The 20,380-nt window shown below is 34.8% G+C and overlaps 1 protein-coding gene and 1 pseudogene across 2 annotated transcripts in view; both read left to right on the top strand.

Annotated features, from left to right (window-relative positions):
- ZMYM2 (zinc finger MYM-type containing 2) overlaps window positions 1–20,380 on the top strand; it is a 103,431-nt gene that overhangs the window by 4,045 nt on the left and 79,006 nt on the right. The window lies entirely within an intron of this gene.
- On the top strand, window positions 556–20,379 carry LOC141508010 (large ribosomal subunit protein uL11-like; annotated as a pseudogene).

The raw sequence follows: 20,380 nt of genomic DNA, 5'->3' as shown, positions 1-20,380 counted from the left end.
ATTCTAAGCTCTAAGAGTACCTTCAAAGGGGAGGAGAGAGAGGATAATTAGAAAAAAAGTTAGCAGATTTTGGTCCTTATTTGGAGTTGTTAAATCTGAGACTTTGTAACTAACAAGATGGACTGCAAGGTCACTTTAACTCTGGGAGTTTGACCTTTGTAAGGGCTGATCAGTTTTTAGCTGTTGTGCCGAACTTATATCCTTTTCCAGCCATTTTACAAATATCTTACTACCTCTCATTTGGGAATTGGGCAAGTGTCTATGGCTTAGTTCAGCTAGTCAGTATTATATAAAATTACTCCATGTAGTTTTGGTTTTAATATCATCTATTCCAAATAGAACTTGTATATTGATTTCATCTCTTAAGTTATCTAACCTTTTTTTATCCTTTAACATTTCTAAGAAATAGTCTTAACTTTTTTTTGCAAGGCAAATGGGGTTAAGTGGCTTGCCCAAGGCCACACGGCTAGGTAATTATTAAATGCGGCTGGGTGACATAGTGGATAAAGCACGGGCCCTGGAGTCAGGAGTACCTGGGTTCAAATCCGGTCTCAGACACTTAATAATTACCTAGCCGTGTGGCCTTGGGCAAGCCACTTAAACCCATTGCCTTGAAAAATCTTAAAAAAAAAAAGAAATATTCTAACTCATTAGTACAGGAATAGGATATAAGAAATAAAACACTAAGATTTCTTTACAAATAAAATTTTATTTATTTTTACACAGCCAAAATTTCTTCAAATATTACTTTTTCTCTTCCCAAAACTAACATCCTTAGATAAGAAAAAAAATCTGAAAACATAATATATCACAGCTATGATATATATTCAGAGGAATGGGGCAATGATATTCTTTCATATCTCTTATTTGGGGCCATGCTTCTTTGTAATTTTTTTTGCTTTGCAATTTTGAAATATTTATCACTTTCAAATTTTTTTAACATTCATTTAAAAAATTTTTTTGAGTTTGGAATTCCCTTTCTCTCATTCTTTCCCCACTTATCATGAATACAGGAAATGTGATATCAGTTATACTGCAGCATTCATTTTTGATTTGTGGTAGTTCTTCCTGTTTGCTGGCAGTCATTGTGTATTTTGTTTTCTTGATTCTGCTTATCAAGTGTTTCTGTGCTTCTCTGTATTCTTCATGTTCCTCATTTCCTTTCTCATGATAATCATTACATTTATGTGTTGCTCCATCAATTGGTATTGACTTTACTTCCACAAAAGCTGCTTATAAATATTTTATTGGGTATTATGAATGTGTTACTAATGACCTCCTTGGTGAGAATCCCAATCTGTCAACAGGCATTTATCAAGCTCCTATGTCCCAGGCATAGTGCTAAATTTTGGGTACATAAAAAAAGGCAAAAGACAATGCCTGCTATTAAGGAGTTCACACAATCTGATGGGGGTGGGGGAGAGAGGTGACACCATACAGATAGTTAAAAACAAGCTATATGCAGGATAAATAGGAAAATTAACAGTGTGAAGAAACTAGAATTAAGAGGGATTAGTAAAGGTTTCCTATACAAAATGGATTTTAGTTGGGTCAAAAAGTATACTCTTAAGTAACTTTTTTGCATTATTCCTAATTACTATCCAAAAGCTGATTATCAGTTCCACCAATAGTGCACTAGTGTACTGTTTTTCTACAATCCTGCTCAGTGATTATTCCAGTGTTTTGACATCTCAGCTAATTTGCTGGTTGTGGAAAAAAAGCAAACCAGCATTATTTTGATTTGTAATTCTTTATTGATTTGGAACCCATTTTTTCATTTGAAAATTTTTCATATTCTTGAGTCATTTATCAATTGGGGAATGGATTTTGGTATTAACTGTTCCTCTTGTCTATAATAGTGTATTCCAGGGGTTTAAAACTGCACTAAGACTTTTTGGAACACAGATCTTAGTTCCAAACACCTGCCTGAGAAAATTGATTAAAAAAAATTTTCATATCCTACCTATGAAATTAAATTAGTTTTGTTGTATGTTCTAAAGAATAATTTTAATTATATTTATATGGGAAAGAGGTGAGTTTGAAAGTAATGTCTGAAATGAAGATTTAATTAAAAATTTTGATTCTGAATTCCAATTAATAGCTGAGAATTGGATATATTCATATTTTGTATTTTAATTCTTGAGGGGATTATGTGTCATGTCTTAACTGTATTTCTAATCAGACCATAACTTAGTTTTTACTACTTTATGATTTCACGTCCTATCTTGGAAGAAATTGAGGACTTCTGATATGAGTTCCTTCATCTTCAGCTTTTTTAAAATACTCAACAATCTTCTTCCTTCAGATTTAAAAATGAAATGTGATATATTTGCCCCTTTGGGGGGACCTAATTCCATTACTAATCTCTACTCTTACATTCACTCTCATACTTTATTTCCCCGCCACTTACAAATTTGTACATATCTTCCTTAACTAAAAAAAAAAAAAAGTTTTCCTTGAAGATTGTTTTTGTCTACATCTGTTTTCTCATATCTCCTCTTCCTTTTGGTGATAAACTGATACTCTCCAGGTTATGGTTTTTTCTTAATAATTCTCAAATTACTTCTCAATTCCATGCATCATGGCTCCTGGCTTGTAGAAAACTTATTTGTAATATCAATAGTAACCTAACGACCAAATCTCATATCTTCTCATCCTCATAATTAGTTCTTTTTACAGCATTTGACACTACCACTTTGGTATTCTTACTTCCTTCTAAAACCTGATCTCTCTTGAGTCTCCTTAACTTTCTTCTTTTGCTTTCTTGGTGAATGTGCTTTGCTATATGTGCTGGTCTTAGCATTTTATCTTTTCTCCATTGGTGATATCCCATTTTTATCACTTAACATCATTTATCATTTAGCTCCTTTTATTATCTGTGCAAATGACTTTTAAATTAAGTATCTTGTATCCTCAACTTTGCCTCAATAGCTGAATCCAGTGCCCTGGATTTCGAAGACCCAATTGAAGTCTACAGTTTTACCAATTGTCCTTTTGACTTTAGACAAGTCTTTTTAAGTTACATTCTGTGAGCCTCAATTTCCTAGTCCCTGATTGGAGAAGGTTTGGCATTGTATATCCTTTAAGTTCCCTTTTAGTTTTCATGCTCCTGTAAAACTGTGACTGAAATAACTAGAGCATATATCTGACATCACTTTGTAAAACTTAGCTAGTGGCATCATAGGTGGGTGCGGTAGGTAGAAAGCTGGGTCTGAAGTCCGGAAGGCCATAATTCAAATCCTGCCTCAGATATTGTGTAGCTGTTTTACCCTAGACAGGTCACTTACCTTTTTTCTGCTTTAATGGAGATAATAATGGCATCCACCTGATGCAGGTTGTGAGCTTAACATATTACTGGCTTGTAGTAAGTATTGAAATGCTTTATTTTCTTTCCTTTCTCATTTTCTTAGATTTAAATCTCAAGAGTTATCTTTGTTTCTTCCTCCCTTCCCTTCTTTGATCATCCAAACCCATTAATTCCTCAAACATTAAATACTTAATTCTTTGCACACTATTGTGCTAAGCGAGAAACATTTAGATTGTCCAGGTGACAGAACTAGGATTGAGTGGTTGGAAGTTGCAAAGGAATAGCAAATTTAAGCTTGATTTAAGCAAGAACATTCTACAAACTAAAGTCATCAAAAAGAGGAATGGACTGCTTGGTGAGGTGCAATGAGTTCTTTTTTTACTGGAGAACTTAAAACAAAATTGAATGGATCCTGGGGTGGGGAGGGGCTTGGTTAATAGATACTGTTTTTCAGAGGATCCCAGAAATATGATCCTCTAGACAACTAGGTGACTTCATGAATAGATTGCTTGATCTGGATCCAGAAAGACCTGAGTTTAAATCTGGCCTTAACCACTGGTTTGACCACAGACCAATCTCTTGAACATCCCTGATTCAGTTTCTTCTATAAAATGGAGTAATAATAGCAGTACTCCTCAAGGTTGTTGTTAAGAATCAACAGATAATATTTGTAAACTACTTGGGAAACTCTTATAAATACTGTATAAATGCTAACTGTTACAGTTATTTATATGGGGAACTGGAGAAGAGAAGTGAAATGATTTGTTCAGAATAAAATGGTGCCTTGCCACTTGTGTCTCATAATAATTTTGAGATTAAAGACATCAGAATGAAGGACATAAATGTTGCCAGGACTGGATGGAGAGAGAACAGCTTTAAGGCATGTGCCTTAGTATTTGTTGGTAAATGGCAATGTTAAAACAAAAATACTTACAACACCATTTTCTGTTTCATTGTGGAAGCCAGATAAAAGTTGCTTTGATAAAAAAAAAACTGAGACTGATAAAAGTATGATGAAATGAGAGTTTAGTCAAGGGAAGACATTCCTACCTGAAGATAGTAACATTTTAAAATGACACAGTTAAGTTCTGTTTAATTTGATTGTGGTATTTGAAGTGTTTATTACTAAACTTTATACTTTGTATATTAGAAGTTCTACGTTTTTTGTTAAGAATTGTTAATGTTATTTAAGGCAATGGGATTAAGTGACTTGCTCCAAGGTCATACAGCTAGGTAATTATTAAGTATCTTAGGTTATATTTGAACTCAGGTCCTTCTGACTCCAGGGTCAGTGCTCTATCCACTGAGCCACCTAGCTGCCCCAAGTGTTGTTAAGGAGTTGCATGTTAAGTTTGTGAAGATGGAATTTTAATATAATGTTTTAAAAGTTCGGAAAGATTTCCTAGTGTTTGCTTTGTATAGCAAACAGTCTCTCCCCCCCCACCCCCAGTTAATCAATTTTAAATGTTCTGGATTTTCATTTCCTTTTAAGTTTTTCAGGGACAAAAAGATGGTTAGCTACTTTATCATTCAACATATATGTTAAATTTTCAAATCAATAATACTGAGTCAAATGTGTATGAAACTGAATTTATGCAGTTTATTTTAGATTAAATCGAAGATTTTAGAAGCAAAATTGCATTGCTTTTCTATGTTATCTTCTGAATTTTATCTGTAAATAGTCTATGTATTTTAAGTATTTTATTGACAGCAGCTTCATCCTCCCCTCTACCATAAAAGAAGTCCTCTTTTATAAAACAAGCATAGTTAAGAAAAAAAATTTTTACTTTGTTCCTAAAAATGACTAATCTATTATTCCTTTACCATTAGGTGAGAAGTATGTCTCTGCACTAGTCTTCTGAAGTCATGAGTTACAATGATAATGTCTCAAGTCTTTAATTTTTTAAAAAAATTTTTATTTAAGGCAGTGGGGTTAAATGGCTTGCTCAAGGTCACACTAAGCAATTATTAAGTGACTGAGGCTGGATTTGAACTCAGGTATTCCTGACTCCTGGGCCAGTGCCCTATCCACTATGCCACCTAGCTGCCCTCAAGTCTTTCAGAGTTGAATTTCTTTCCCTCATTGTGATCCTATATTCTTCTATATCTGAACATTTCTCTCTGCGTCAGTTCATATAAATCTTCCAAATTTTCCCAAATCTTGTCATATTCAATCTTCCCCAACTGTGATGGCAAACCACTTTCCCTCAGTTTTTTGTCACAACCAAAAGGGCTACTATTGTGGAACTTCAAAGTTACTATAATTTTTTATTTTCTGATTGTTAATGATTTGGAATGTTTTCTGTATAGGTGTTAATAGCATGACTCTTGGGTGAAGGTACTACTTCTTTTGGGTGAAGGTACTACTTCTTTTGGTCAATCTGAATCCGGGTTTATCCAATACCGGCAGCCACCCTGCAGCATCAAGACCAAGCTTCCACCTGCCTTGCCACCATGCCTTCTGAGTTTGATCCTAATGAAATCAAAGTTGTGTTTTTAAGGTGCACTGGTGGTGAAGTTGGTGCCACATCAGCTCTGGCCCCCAAAATAGATCCCTTGAGTTTGTCTCCCACAAAAGGTTGGTGATGACATTGCCAGGGCAACTGGTGACTGGAAAGGGCTTAGGATTACAGTGAAATTTACCATTCAGAACAGACAGACCCAACCTCCTTGATCATCAGAGCTCTGAAGGAACCTCCTTGAGACAGAAAGAAGCAGAAAAATATTAAACACAGTGGAAACATCACTTTCGATGAGATTGTCAACATTGCTCGACAGATGAGGCACTGATCCTTGGCAGGAGAACTCTCTGGAACTATTAAAGAGATAGTTGGAACAACCCCCAGTCTGTGGGCTGCAACATTGATAGCAGACATCCTCATGATGTCATTGATGACATCAACAATGGTGCTGTGGAATGCCCAGCAAATTAAAAGCTGAAAAGGAGACTATTTGCAATAAGTTAACATTTGACAACAATGACAAAAAAATAGTGTGACTCTTCTAATACTTTAAAAGATCCCCCCCCATTTCAGTATTTGCTTTTTAATTCTCACGTTACTGATTTTGTTTATGCAAAAAAGTTGATCTGTTTCCTCATTTGTCTCTGACGAGCATCTCTATCCTTGGTTTAGTCAAAGAATTGTCCCCCATTATAATTTAGAGAGTTCTTCCTTCTCTACTCTTTTAATGTTAGGGTGATAGATATATCCCTTTGAAATTTGTTGTGGCCTAGAATGTGTGATTTTGATCTAAATCTATTTTCTGGTAGACTGCTTTCTATTATTTGCAATGTATTTTGTCAAATAAGGAGTCATACAACCAATAATTCTGTTCTTAGGTTTATCAGATGCTAGTTTACTCATTGTTTCTGGGTGTTATGTATCTAATCTGTTGTATTGATTCACTTCTATTTTTTAACCAATTTTGAATAGTTTTGATGATGGATAATGATGTATATGAGATTCCCTTCTTTTCCCTTTTGTTTTCATCTTGTCCCTGACATTTTTGACTTCTACTTCCTCAAATGAATTTTATTTTCTTTTAGGTCCATAAAATATTACGGTATGACACTAAATTTAGATTGGTTTAGCTAGTTATTGTAATTGTTTTTATGTTAACATGGTTAGTCATGAGCAGTTAGTGTCTCTCCAGTTAAAGACAATAGTTTCTTTTCTATCTTGTTTGTTATGTTTAGAAAGAATGATGTGTTTATTTTACATCTTGTTGCCTTACTGAATTTATTATTAAGTTACTTTATGAATTCATTCTCTAAATTTTTTAAGTTAAAATGTTACCTCAGTATTGAAACATTTGCTGCTTCTTTGTAAATTCTACCCAGCTATTTTTGTTGTTTTGATAGTTAGCATTTGTAGAAGAACTATATTAAATAGTAGCAGTGAAAATTAAGTTTTCCTTTAATGTAGATCTGACCATATGATTATTCCTCAACCAACATCATTGACTTCCTAATTTCTCTAGAATAAAATATAAACCCTTTTTTTTGCTCTTCAACCTACCTTTCAGGGTTCACATGTCATCACTTTCCCTCCTGAAATCTTCAATCCATACCAGTTGTCCTTTTTACTGGCTACCCTCCATATCTTGAATGAATTCACTTTCTATTCTCTTCCTTTAAGAGGCTCATCTCCAATTTTCTTTATGAATCTTTTCTTGATCCTTCCAACTGTTAGTATTAGTTCTCTTCTATCTAGTATTTAAATTTTACACATGTACATATATGTACATATGAACTTACAATTTATCACATAAATGTTTTTATAGGTCCTTGAACATGAGCTTATTTTAAGTAAGAATTACTCTAATTTTAGTTGTATCATTAATGCCTAGTCTTGTGCCTGAAAAGAAAAGTAGCTTATGAGTTCTTGTTGATGGATTGTTTGAAAAAATGAAACATTTTTTATTTTTTTTTGTTCTTTTTGCAAGGCAACAGAGTTAAGTGACTTATCCAAGGTCACATAGCTACGGAATTATTAAGTGTCTGAAGCGGGATTAGAACTCATGTCCTCCTGACTCCAGGGCCAGTGCTCTATATCCACTTTTAACACCTAGCTGCCCCTTTTAATTTTTTTTTTCTGAAAGATAACCTTTTATTTTTAAATAGGTTATTTCTGGAAATATTCTCTTGGTCATGTAACAGAGTTGGAGATTGTGGTGGCTTAAGTTAAACACTTAAGAATAAATGTCAGTGCCACATATTCTAAACTATTAAAAAAATTTAAATTCTGATTTGAAACACCAAAAATTGGAGCATTTCTATCTCTAGCAGAACATGAAAAGAAAATTCCACATGAAACTAAATCTCATTTTTACTGTATAATAAATTCCACATTTGACTTTTAAAATTGTCCTTCTTGTCTTTGCTTTCTTCTTACTGATTTGATTCTCTTCTGTGCATTTTTAAGGGTAAAAATGATTCTCTTTTTTTTAATTAAGCATCATTCTTGGTAAGCCCTTGCTAAACTCTCATTTCATTCCTTCTTTCCCCATTAACTAGGAAAGGGATGAAAAAGCATCCTTGTAATAAATATGGTTAGTCAAGCTAAATAAATTCATGCAGTTGACCACATCCAAAAATGCATGTCTGCATCTTGTTGGACTTAGCACCTCTTAAAACGGTGAGTAATGTATTAAGTCCTCCAGACAATGGATGGTTGGTCATTGACTCTTGATCAGAGTTCTTATTGTTTTCATTTGTTTTTCATTAAAATGTTGTTCTTGGTTCAGTTCAGTTCACTTTGCATTATTTAATACTACCCAGGATCCTTTTGTTATAACATTACCTTAGGTTTATACATCCTATGTTCCCTAATTTACCAGGTCACAATCTATCTAGTTATTTGCTTTTTATCCCCTTTTATCCCTTTTTTAAAAATCCCTGTCATAAGAATCAGGAGAGTTGTTTTGCTTGTGACTACTATCTTCTTGATATTATCTTCCTGCTCAATACCTGGCCTAAATCTTTGACTTGGGATGTTTGTTTCCCTTTTGAATTGGAATGTATATATAAATCTGTGTATCTTATTCCTGTTTTGGTTTCATTCAAGGTCTTTTCTTCCTCCCATCTCTATATCTGTATATTATCTTGCATCTCAATTGTGGGGAAAAAATAGATATTTCATCTCCTTTTCTCTATTAGAATGTTCCTATTTTTTTATTCTTCCATCTTTAGAATAGAACCAATCCATTCAAGATTTGTGTTTTCAAGAAATTACCTACTAAGTTTAGTGCATTTCTTTTTAGTCTTTGCAAGGCCACAGGGTTAAATGGCTTGCACAAGGCCAAACAGCTAGGTAATTATTAAGTGTCTGAGGCCGGATTTGAACTCAGGTACTCCTGATTCCAGGGTTGGTCCTCTTATCCACTGCGCCACCTAGCTACCCCCAGTTAGTGTATTTCTTGATCAGTTTTTGTTTGGTAAGATCTTAAGGGTTTTGCCTTAAAATATGTGGGAATGACTGTGTGACTTGATTCTTCTGACAGCTCTTGCCCAAACTATTTATAATAGCACTCTTTGCAGTAAATGCTAGAAAAAAATGTGGGAGCCCAATTGGGGGGGGGGGGGATGAACAAATTATGAGATATTAATGAAATGGAATATTAATGCTATAAGGAGCAATAAATAATAGAAGATACAAGTAGAGAAATTAATCATTAGGCAGTTACTGAACACCCATGGACCAAACATTTCTGTTGGACCCTGAGAATATAAAGTTAAAGAATGAGAGCATTTAGACTCTTTCAGGAAACATAATTTGCCAGGGGATTGTATATATGTAGTATCTATATATCTATATACCCAACAACTCAGAAATGAAGTAAAATGTTAAATAATGATAATGACCAAATCTTGGACCTGGAGATAAATGCAATTTTCATCTTTTATGTAGAAAAGTGTAGGGGAACTAAAAGTGCCCAATAATGTATCGGATATAGGCGGATTTTGTCATTGTGTCCATTAATTGTGTAGGGAGTCAGTAAAGTAAAAAGTATATTTGTTGTAGCTTTGCTGTTACTTTATAGTGTTTCAATAATACTTTTTTTTTTAATTTTATTTATTTAAGGCAATGGGGTTAAGTGATTTGCCTAAGGTCACGCAGCTAGGTATTTATTTATTAAGTGTGTCTGAGGGTGGATTTGAGCTCAGGTCCTCCTCACTCCAGGGCCAATTCTCTATCCACTACACCACCTAGCTGCCCCCTCAGTAATACTTTTAATGGTGAAATTTTTGCTTCTATTTTTAATAATTTTTAATGCAATTCTTTTTGAGTAGGAAATCTTGCGTCACTTAGGTTTTTCTTTTGGAAGGTGAAGATAAGATCTCAACATATGCACATTATAGGTGATCAGCAGTTAAGGATGAATGAAGCTATTTGTTAGCTTTTTATATTAGGGGAATACACAGTAGTCTTAGATACTTCTAATAGTTAGATAATGGAATGTCTTGCAAAGAAGGCATCAAATAATAGATTTGCTCAAATCAACTATGACCATATACTTAATAGTTATTCCTTATCCATTGTAAACTTTTAAAGCTAAGGAGAACTCTATTCTGTAGCTTTATACTTTATGATCTGTAAATATCTGAGCATCATGGTGACTCAGGTTTTTTGGTATTTCTCTACTCTAAAGCTATTCATTCACATTTTTATGTATGAAATTAGAGGTTTGAGGTTTAGTTTTTTCCTTCTGCTCAAGAAACTCTTGTGAAATACCTCTGAACTGTTGGAAAAGTGAACTAATATTTCATTAGAATAAACAAACTCCTTACTTTCAGATAACACTTAAAACTTAAACTTTCTCTTTCTAAATCTTATGGTTTCCTGTTTGAATTTTCTTTTTTCAGAGTTTTGGCTAGTTTATACATCTGACAAGTAAAGAAACTTGAGACTTGATTTTACCTTACAGCAAGATATGTAGTTGCCTTGCCTTGGTATTGCAGTGGAGATCAGTACTCAGTATCTAACATAGGTTTTATTTATACTTTAAAATATTTCGGGGGTAATAAGTGAATGGAGAAGGGGGAAAGATGTCATTGAGGTGATTGAGTAGTAACTTGTAGGGAATCTTAAAGTCCAATTAATTAATACTCTAGTTTGATTTTGGGCATGTAAAGTTGTAATTCTTCAGCCATGTGGTGTATTATGTGAATTATCGATGTCAAAACCTTCACTGATAAAGAATATTTCTTAGGGTGAACTTTTGTGACCGAACAGAATTGACTTATTTGAAAACCCTGATATGAAGGGAGCTAACTAACAATTGTTGCTTTCTTAGTTCTTACCCTTCATCTATAATGACTGTCCAAGATATGAGACAATATGTAAAGTGCTTTGCAAATCTTAAAGCCATATATATATGCTTGTTAAGGGCAGCTTGGTGGCATAATAGAGCACTGGCCTTGGAGTTGAGAAATGGAGTTCAAATCCGACCTCAGACACTTACTAGCTGTGACATTGGGCAAGTCACTTAACCCTGATTACCTTGCATTCAGACCCATTTACAGTCATCTTGATCCATATCTTGTCCCAGGATCCCCATGGCTCTGTAGGACAAAATGAGACTGGTAACTTAGCATAGCACCCCTCACTCAAATCCAATTCATCTGCTTGGCATAGCATCACTTCCCTGATTATCATGGTCTCCTTCAAGTATGAGGGAAGCATCAACATATAAATCCTTGTTGTTATTGTCATAATGACTGGCAACAAGATAAAATCCTTGCAGAGTGCTTTTCATTAATGTTTATCTCAACTTTGCATGGTTTAGAGGTGTTTAGAGTGGTGTCTTTCAAATAATTGCATTTAATTGAGGCCTTCTAGTATCCTTCACTGGATATAATCAGTATATATCATGTAAACGGGAGCATGTGGAGAATGTTTGTATATTTAGGGAGTCTTATTTTTTAAACTCAGCATCTCATTTGTTTTAGCATAGGTGGGAGTCACTTTGTGATGGATCTTGATGGCCACATTTAAAAAAGATCACCCAAAGAATACAAACATCTTTTTTTTTTAATTTTTAAATATTTGATAATAAAATAACTGAAGATGTGAATCTTGGTAGATTTCAAAAATTGGTTTCTTCCCTCTTTGTGTATAGATCACTTTTAAATTTTTAGTGATAAAGACAATTTCCAGAGTTTTTGATTAAGTCCAGTTTTGATAATTTTCATTCTTTTGATGCATTGCCTTTTATGTCTTCAGCATAGATTCCATCTATGAACCATCCATGGATCAGGTCCTCCATCTGCTTCTCTGAACTTCATTTTAAAGATCGTAGTTACTTTACATTACTAGTAGTTGTTCTTTGACCCTGTTCCATGGGTCTAGAAATTATTTCTAGAAATAGAGGTATGCTGTTTCACATTTTCTTGTTTTTCTTAATTTTGCTCCCACCAGACTCAGCTAGGATCAATCTTATTTTCCCCCATTTGGAAATCACATTACTTTAAAAATTTTCTGATTTATCCTTTCATGATTTAAAAAAATATATATGATGAAGTAGAGATAGGTGTTACCTCAGGTGCTTTTCTTTTTTCTGTTTTTTTTCTTAAAGACTTTATTTTGAGTTTTACAATTTTTCCCCCTAATCTTGCTTCCCTCCCCCCACCCCCACAGAAAGCAATTTTTCAGTCTTTACATTGTTTCCATGGTATACATTGATCCAAATTGAGTGTGATGAGAGAGAAATCAGGAAGAAACATAAAGTATAAGATCAGACAATTAGATAAGTTTTTTTTTTTCTCTCTGAATTTAAGGTAATAGTCCTTGGTCTTTGTTCAAACTCCACAGTTCTTTCTCTGGATACAGATGGTATTCTCCATTGCAGACAGCCCCAAATTATCCCTGATTGTTGCACTGATGGAATGAACGAGTCCATCAAGGTTGCTCATTGCCCCCATGTTGCTGTTAGGGTGTACAGTGTTTTTCTGGTTCTGCTCATCTCACTCAGCATCAGTTCATGCAAATCCCTCCAGGCTTCCCTGAATTCCCATCCCTTCTGGTTTCTAATAGGACAATAGTGTTCCATGACATACATACTACACACACACACACACACACACACAACACAGTTTGCTAAGCCATTCCCCAATTGAAGGACATTTACTTGATTTCCAATTCTTTGTCACCACAAACAGGGCTGCTATGAATATTTTTGTAGAAGTGATGTTTTTGCCCTTTTTCATCATGTCTTCAGGGTATAGACCCAGTAGTAGTGGTATTGCTGGATCAAAGGGTATGCACATTTTTGTTGCCCTTTGGGCGGAGTTCCAAATTTCTCTCCAGAAAGGTTGGATGAGTTCACAGCTACACCAGCAATGTAATAATGTCCCAGATTTCCCACAACCCTTACAACAATGATCATTATCCTTTCTGGTCATATTGGCCAGTCTGAGAGGTGTGAGGTTGTACCTCAGAGAAGCTTTAATTTGCATTTCTCTAATAAGTAATGATTTAAAGCAATTTTTCTTATGACTATGGATTGCTTGGTGGTATTCATGTTACTTCTAAATGATACCTTTTTAAATACACAGAAACAGTGTGATATTAAATCATGTTTTTAAACACTGAGTATTTAAGGGTCATGGATAAGAAATTAACACTGAAATGAAAATAACAGTCCAGAAGTAATTCTCTTATACTTGAAGATATTAATGCTTATTTCAAATAGATATTAAACATGGAAGAATATAAATTTTACATAGATTGTTAACCAATTTACTGGATTGTAGTAAGCCCCTTACAAATTATTTCTACTTTAACTACTTCTTTGAGTGATGAAATATTAGTTACAAAGAAATAGTTTTAACTTGTAACCTTTACTGACATCAGCTTTTTTTTTTGTTTTTTTCCCAATAATCTGCAAAAGATAGTTTTCAACATTTGTTTTTAATCTTTTGAGTTCCACATTTTTCTACCACCCTCCTTCCCTCCCCCCCCTTCCTTCTTCCCTCCCCATGAGGGTAAGTAACCTGATGTAGATTGTACATGTTCAGTCATAGTTATCATATTTCTGTATTATTCATGTTGTGAAAGAAGAATCAGAACTGAAGGTGAAAAAACCCATGAGAACATAAAAAAATAAAAGAAGTTTTACAAAGTTTTAAATAGTATGCTTTGGTCTTCAGATACCATAGCTTTTTTTGGATTTTTGGTTTTTTGGGGGTTTTTTTAGATTTTTCAAGGCAATGGGGTTAAAGTGGTTTGCCCAAGGCCACGCGACTGGGTAATTATTAACTGTCTGAGGTTGGATTTGAACCCAGGTACTCCTGATTCCAAGGGTGGGGCTCTATCTACTGAGCCACCTAGCCACCCCCCCTCTTTTTTTTTAAGAAAGATTTTATTTATTTTGAATTTTAGAATTTTCTCCCAATCTTGCTCCCCCCCCCCCCAGAAGGCAGCCTATTAGTCTTTACATTGTTTCTATGGATACCATAGTTTTTCATCTGGATGTGCATGGCATTTTCCATCATGAGTGTTAGAATTGTCCTTGATCACTGAACTGCTGAGAGAAACTGCATCCATCCTACAGTTCATCATCTCACAGTTTTCTGTTAATGTGGTTCTGCTCACCTCACTCAATAGGAGAACATTCATACAAGTCCTTTCTAGGATTTTTTTGAAGTTGACCTGCTCATGATATTTATTTATTTGTTTTCCAACTATGTGCAATGGTAATTTTTTTTCCCAAGGTTTTATGTTATATAATTTTTCTTTCTCCTTCCTTTTCCTCCCCCTCCCCTGATAGAAAACAATCTTATATATGCTCTACATTTATAATCATGTAAACATAGATTGCTATAGATCATGTTGTGAGAGAAGAATCAGATTCAAGTGGAAGAAAGAAAACAGAAAAATGACATAATACATAACACAGCTTTTTGAAATTAAGGATAATAAGCCTTGGTCTTCATTTAAACTATAGTTCCTTCTCCGGGTATAGATGTTATTTTCCATTACACATTTTTAAAAATTGCTTGTGATTAATTGTACTACTGATATGAACAAGTCTATCATGGTTGATCATCACCCCATGATATTGTTAATGTATATAATGTTTTTCTGGTTCTGCTCATTTCATTCAGCAACAATTCATACAAGTCTTTCCAGGCTTTTCTGAAATCCGATTCTTCATGATTCCTTGTAGAACAATAGTGTTCCTTCACATACATATATCACAATTTGTTCAGCCATTCCCCCACTTAATGGGAATCCCTCAATTTCCAATTCTTTGCGACTACTTGAAAGAGCTGCTATAAATATTTTTGTACATGTGGGTTTTTTCCCGCTTTTTTATGATCTCATTTCAATACACTTTTTCAGTACTAGTTAGTAGTATTGCTGAATTAACTGGTTTTCACAGTTTTATGGCCCATTAGGCATAGTTTGAGATTACTCTCCAACTACACCCACAGTGTATTACTGACCTAATTTTCCCACATTCCCTCCAACATTGCCTAAAATGACAAAAAAAGAATAATCTGACAGGTGTGAGGAGGTACTTCAGAATCAATATCACCTAATCTGCTTCTTAAAAATAGATTTTTATTGATAATTTTTGTTATCTTTGGTTTAGATTTCCTTTTATACCTTATCTTTTGTACCCTATTCCTCCCAGAGAACCATCCCTTAATGACAGAATTTTTTAGAAAAAGAGGATAAAGAGGGAAAAAATTTCAGCAAGACATCTGTTTGTGGAAAAAAGTCTTAACATTGCATTTTGTGTTCGAAACCTCTGCAGTTGAACATGTTGGTGGTACCTTACATCTTTTCTTTGGCCTAAGCTTGATAATTACAATTTCAAAATGAATATATCCTTTAAAAATTTTTTTGTTTGATACCTTTTGTCTGTTAAGAAATAAAATCTGTAAGTCTCAAATCTGCAACCCCTTTTCCCACCATGATTGGGTAACTTGGTAACAAATAAAGTCATTTAGTATCAGAAAACCAGGTACTTCTCAGTCATCTTGCCAGGTACTCAAGACACTTTATTCTTCCTCCCCACCTGGAAGCTGGGCCCTTCTCAGCAGATCCTGTGAGCAGCTGGTTGACCTCCTTTGATCACAATTCATCCATGTTTATCAGCAAAGATAGACATTGCTAAATTAATTTCAGCTAAACTTCTACATGCCATAGAATTGAAAAATAAGTATCATGATTTAGTAACCTTAGCCAACTATATAGTTCTTCTGTTTGAATTTATGTAACTTTTTGAATGATATTCAGCACTGCCAGATAACACCCAGAATTGTTTTTGTTAAAAAAAATATATATTACTGGGGATGACTAGGTGGCACAGTGGATAGAGCACTGGCCCTGTAGTCAGGAGTACCCGAGTTCAAATCCAGCCTCAGACACTTTATAATTTATAATACATAACATATAATAAAATAATATATCACAATTGCCTAGCTGTGTGACCTTGGGCAAGTCACTTAACACCCCATTGCCTTGGTCCCCCTCCCAAAGAAAATTTTTTTCCCCCAATGATGTATTCAATCAAAAATGTTTGGAGACTATCGATAGCAATGATTCTTATTGAGTGGTTTTGAATCCCTTTTAAATGCTCTTGATGAGGATTCAAGGAGTTTGGGTTTAAAATTTTTTAATGCCAGCATAAGGAGTTAATAATTTGTCCAATTGTTTTACATGTTTTTCCTCTGTGATGATAAAGCATGTTTGAAGCATTGAAAAATTTTAATTTGGAATTTTGGAGGCAAATGTTATTGTAGGTATTGTTAAGCATTAAATAAATGTAAAAGAATTATTAGGAAAAGCATATTAAATTAGTATGGGGAGAATCACAACACATGTGGTTGCTATTAAAAGTAATTTATGGAACAAAAAAATGTTGGAATACTCGGGTTTGGAGAGGATAGAGAGCTAACTCACCTTAGAATGACCTTGTCTTAGTCCTGCCCCTGATCTATAGTGTTTATAGAATGCTAGACAAGTTGAATTCTCTCAGTCCCAAGTTCTTTTTTAAGATTCAGAACAGTTGCTTATTTGGAATCAAAGATTTTGAACTTATAGGTCTAAGTTTTTCACTATTAGAGGAAGATTAATATTTTGTTATAACAATACCTCTTAATAACTTGCATTTATGTTGAGTGCAGTAAATCACATAATGTGCAACGTTTAAAAAATTTTGTTAGGTGCAGTATAGACTTATTTTTTTGCATAAATGCAATAAATTATTAGATCAGGTTACTTTATAGAAAATTTCACTTTTAAATAAAATTACCACTTGTTTATGACTTACCAAATGAATTTATCTGGATGCATTTTTGCCAAATTTTTAATTGTAGAAAGTTAAATAAAATAATACTAAAAGTGAATTTGTTGACTTAATATTGAATGTATATGGTTTTGGGGGCATTGGTTTTTACAACACAGACATTTAAAGTATCAATGACAGATTTATTTAATTTATGAATATTTGGAATTGGGAGATTGGAAATACAAATTCAGCTGGCCAAAAATAGGCGAAAATTGCTATTCAGGGTAAGGAAAAGGCATATTGAAAAAGTATGAGAAAAAGCAGAAAATATATTTGAAAAGTGTTTGCAGTACTACAAAAGTTGGGGGTTAGTTAGATCTCCTTCCTGACTACGTATCTCTTGATTATGGATCCTTCCTGACTATTTTTGTTTTCTTTGGGGGGGGGGGTGCCAACCCTTTTGGAAAACACACTTATTTATTTATTTATTCACATTACAATAACTTTGTTGTAAAGGTAAACATAATCCCCCCCCCACACACACACACAGAGAAACCTCAAGAAAAATAAAGTGAGGAGAGGGGAAATGTACTTCAGTTTGTATTTAGATACCATCAGCTCTGTCTTTGGGATGGATGGCTTTCTTTATCATAAATCCATCATAGAGATTGCCTCAGTAGTTTATTGCACAGTTGTTATGGCTTGCTGTATTTACCTCCATTCTATTCTTCCCCATTCCCATTTGTTCTACTCTCTTCTTTCACACAGTCCTTCCTTGTAGCCCTTTCTGCCTCTTCCTTTCCCTTTGTTGTGTGCATTCCTTTCTCACCCATTTACTCCATCTATATATTATGCCTTCATTTTCAGCTTCCTCCAGTGCCTTGTCTATACACACTCCTTCCAACTGCTCTAATAAATGACAAGATTCATGTGAGTCATCAGTGTCTTCTTTCCATGCAGGAATGCAAGTGGTTCAACATCATTCAGTCATAATTTGCCCTTCCCTCCATCCTCTCTATGCTTCACCTGAGTCATGTACTTGAAGATCAAACTTTCTGTTTAGCTCAGATCGTTTCAACAGGAAGGTTTGAAAGTTTCCTATTTCTTGAATATACATCTTTTCCCCTAAAAGAATAAGTTCAGTTTTGTTGGGTAGTTGATTTTTGATTGTAATCCAAACTCTTTGCCTTTTAGAATATCAAATTCCAAGCTATATGAGCCCTTAATATCGAAACTGCTAAATCCTGTGTAATAGTGACTGAAACTTCACAATATTTGAATTGTTTCTTTCTGATGACTTTTAATATTTTCTCCTGACTTGGGAGTTCTGAAATATGGCTGTTACATTCCTGGGAGTTTTTGATTTTGGGATCTCTTTCAGGAGTTGATTGGTGGATTCTCTCAATTTCTAATTTGCCCTCTTCTAGGGCATCTGGGTAGTTTTCCTGGATAATTTCTTGAAAAATGAAGACTAGGCTCTTTTCCTGGTTATGACTTTCAAGTAGTCTGATAATTTTTAATTTATCTCTCCTGGATCTGTTTTCCAGGTTAGTTGTTTTTCCAGTGAGGTATTTCAGTTTTTCTTCTCGTTTTTCATTCTTTTGGTTTTGTTTTTATTGTTTCTTGATTTCTTGCAAAGACATAAGCTTCCTTTAGCTCCATTCTACAATTGAAGGATTTTCTTCAGAGAGCCTCTCTCCTTTTCCAACTGGCCAATTCTGCTTTTTAAGGTATTCTTCTCATTAACCTTTTGGACTGCTTTTTCCATTTGATCTAAACTGGTTTTTACCATGTTGTTTTCTTTGCTAATTTTTTTTTGTGTTTCCTTAACCTGGCTGCTGACTTGGTTTTCATGATTTTCTTGCATTGCTCTCATTTTTCTTTGCAATTTTTCCTCTACCTTCCTAACTTGATTTGGGGGGGGGGGGTTACAAGGCAAAAGGGGGTTAAGTGGCTTACCCAAGGCCACACAGCTAGGTAATTAAGTGTCTGAAGCTGGATTTGATGACTCCAGGGCTGGTGCTCTATCTACTGCACCACCTAGCTGCCCCTCCTAACTTGATTTTCAAAGCCTTTTTGAGACCAATTCTATTTTTCTTGGAGACTTTGAATCCAGAAGCTTGGACTTTATCATTTGAGTGTGTATTTTAGTCCTCCATGGGACCAAAGTAATTGTCTCTGGTCAGATTCTTTTTCTTCTGTGTTTGCTCATTTCCCTAGCTTATGACCTGATTTAACTCTTTCTTAAGGTGGGGCTCTGCTTTCAGGGTGGGGGATATACTCTCTAAAGCTATTGGTGATTTTTATAGCTGTTTTCAGGGATCTCCCCCTCTGGGATCTTATAAGAGACTGACCTCTTTGACCTATGCTCTGGTCTGTGAAACCACAAGGACTCCCATTTGCCCTGGAACTGTGGCTAGGGTCCCTGCTTTGCTATGGCAGTAAAGCTTCCCTTTCTGAGACTGGAATCTGAGTAGTGGAGAGACTTCTGTAGTCTGCTCTAGTGCTGAGGACTGAGTGCTGGAGTCAGCCAGGGTTGGGCTGACCTGGGCTCCCCTCTCACTCTGCTGTGGCAGTTTTCCCACTGACCTTCTAAGTTATTCTTGGCAATCTGGACTGAGAGGGCTGTAAACTGCCATTGCTGCTGCAAATCCCAGACAACCCTGCGGGGGCTGATCCTGGATGTTGAGCTGGTTTGTTCAGGTGTGACCTCAGGTGTGACCTCAAGCTGTGCTGCAGCCCTTTCCAACCCTGGTGGAACAGAACTTTCCCCATAGATCTTCCAAGTTTCCTTGGGCCAGAAAATTGTTTTACTTAGTTTTTCTGTGGGTTTTATCACTCTAGAATTTGGTTAGAATCATTGTTTAAAGGTATTTGGAGTGATCTGGGGGTAGAGTTTCTGGGAATTTCCTCCAATCACTCTTCCATCTTGACTCTGCCCCGGTATTTTTTCATTTCTAAAATTTAAAAAACCAAACCTCTTTTTTCCCTTTTGTCCCTATTATCTGACAAGTGTATAGTCTCCTGTTTCCACAAAAACTTTCATTCTTGCTTCTTTCACTCTAGCTACAATCAGCCACCAGTATAATTCAAGGTGATGGTCACTCTGTATTATATTGAGAAGTAAACTGGTGAACTTTATATAGAAGGACCCAGGATAATAATAGAAGGAATTTGTGTGAAATATTGGGACTGTAATTTTTCTTCTAATTTAAGAAACAACTTAATCTAATAATTTTCAGTGTTTGTGATTTTTTTTTTAAACAAACTGTTGTGGCATTTTTACTGAAGTATACTATTTTTTTTCTCCTTCCTCATTCTTCCCAACAG

This window comes from Macrotis lagotis, chromosome 1 (assembly GCF_037893015.1).
Source record: "Macrotis lagotis isolate mMagLag1 chromosome 1, bilby.v1.9.chrom.fasta, whole genome shotgun sequence".
In the NCBI taxonomy this organism is placed as follows: domain Eukaryota; kingdom Metazoa; phylum Chordata; class Mammalia; order Peramelemorphia; family Peramelidae; genus Macrotis; species Macrotis lagotis.
The sequence above is the reverse complement of the archived record's forward strand: the minus strand, read 5'-3'. Positions and strand labels throughout refer to the sequence as shown.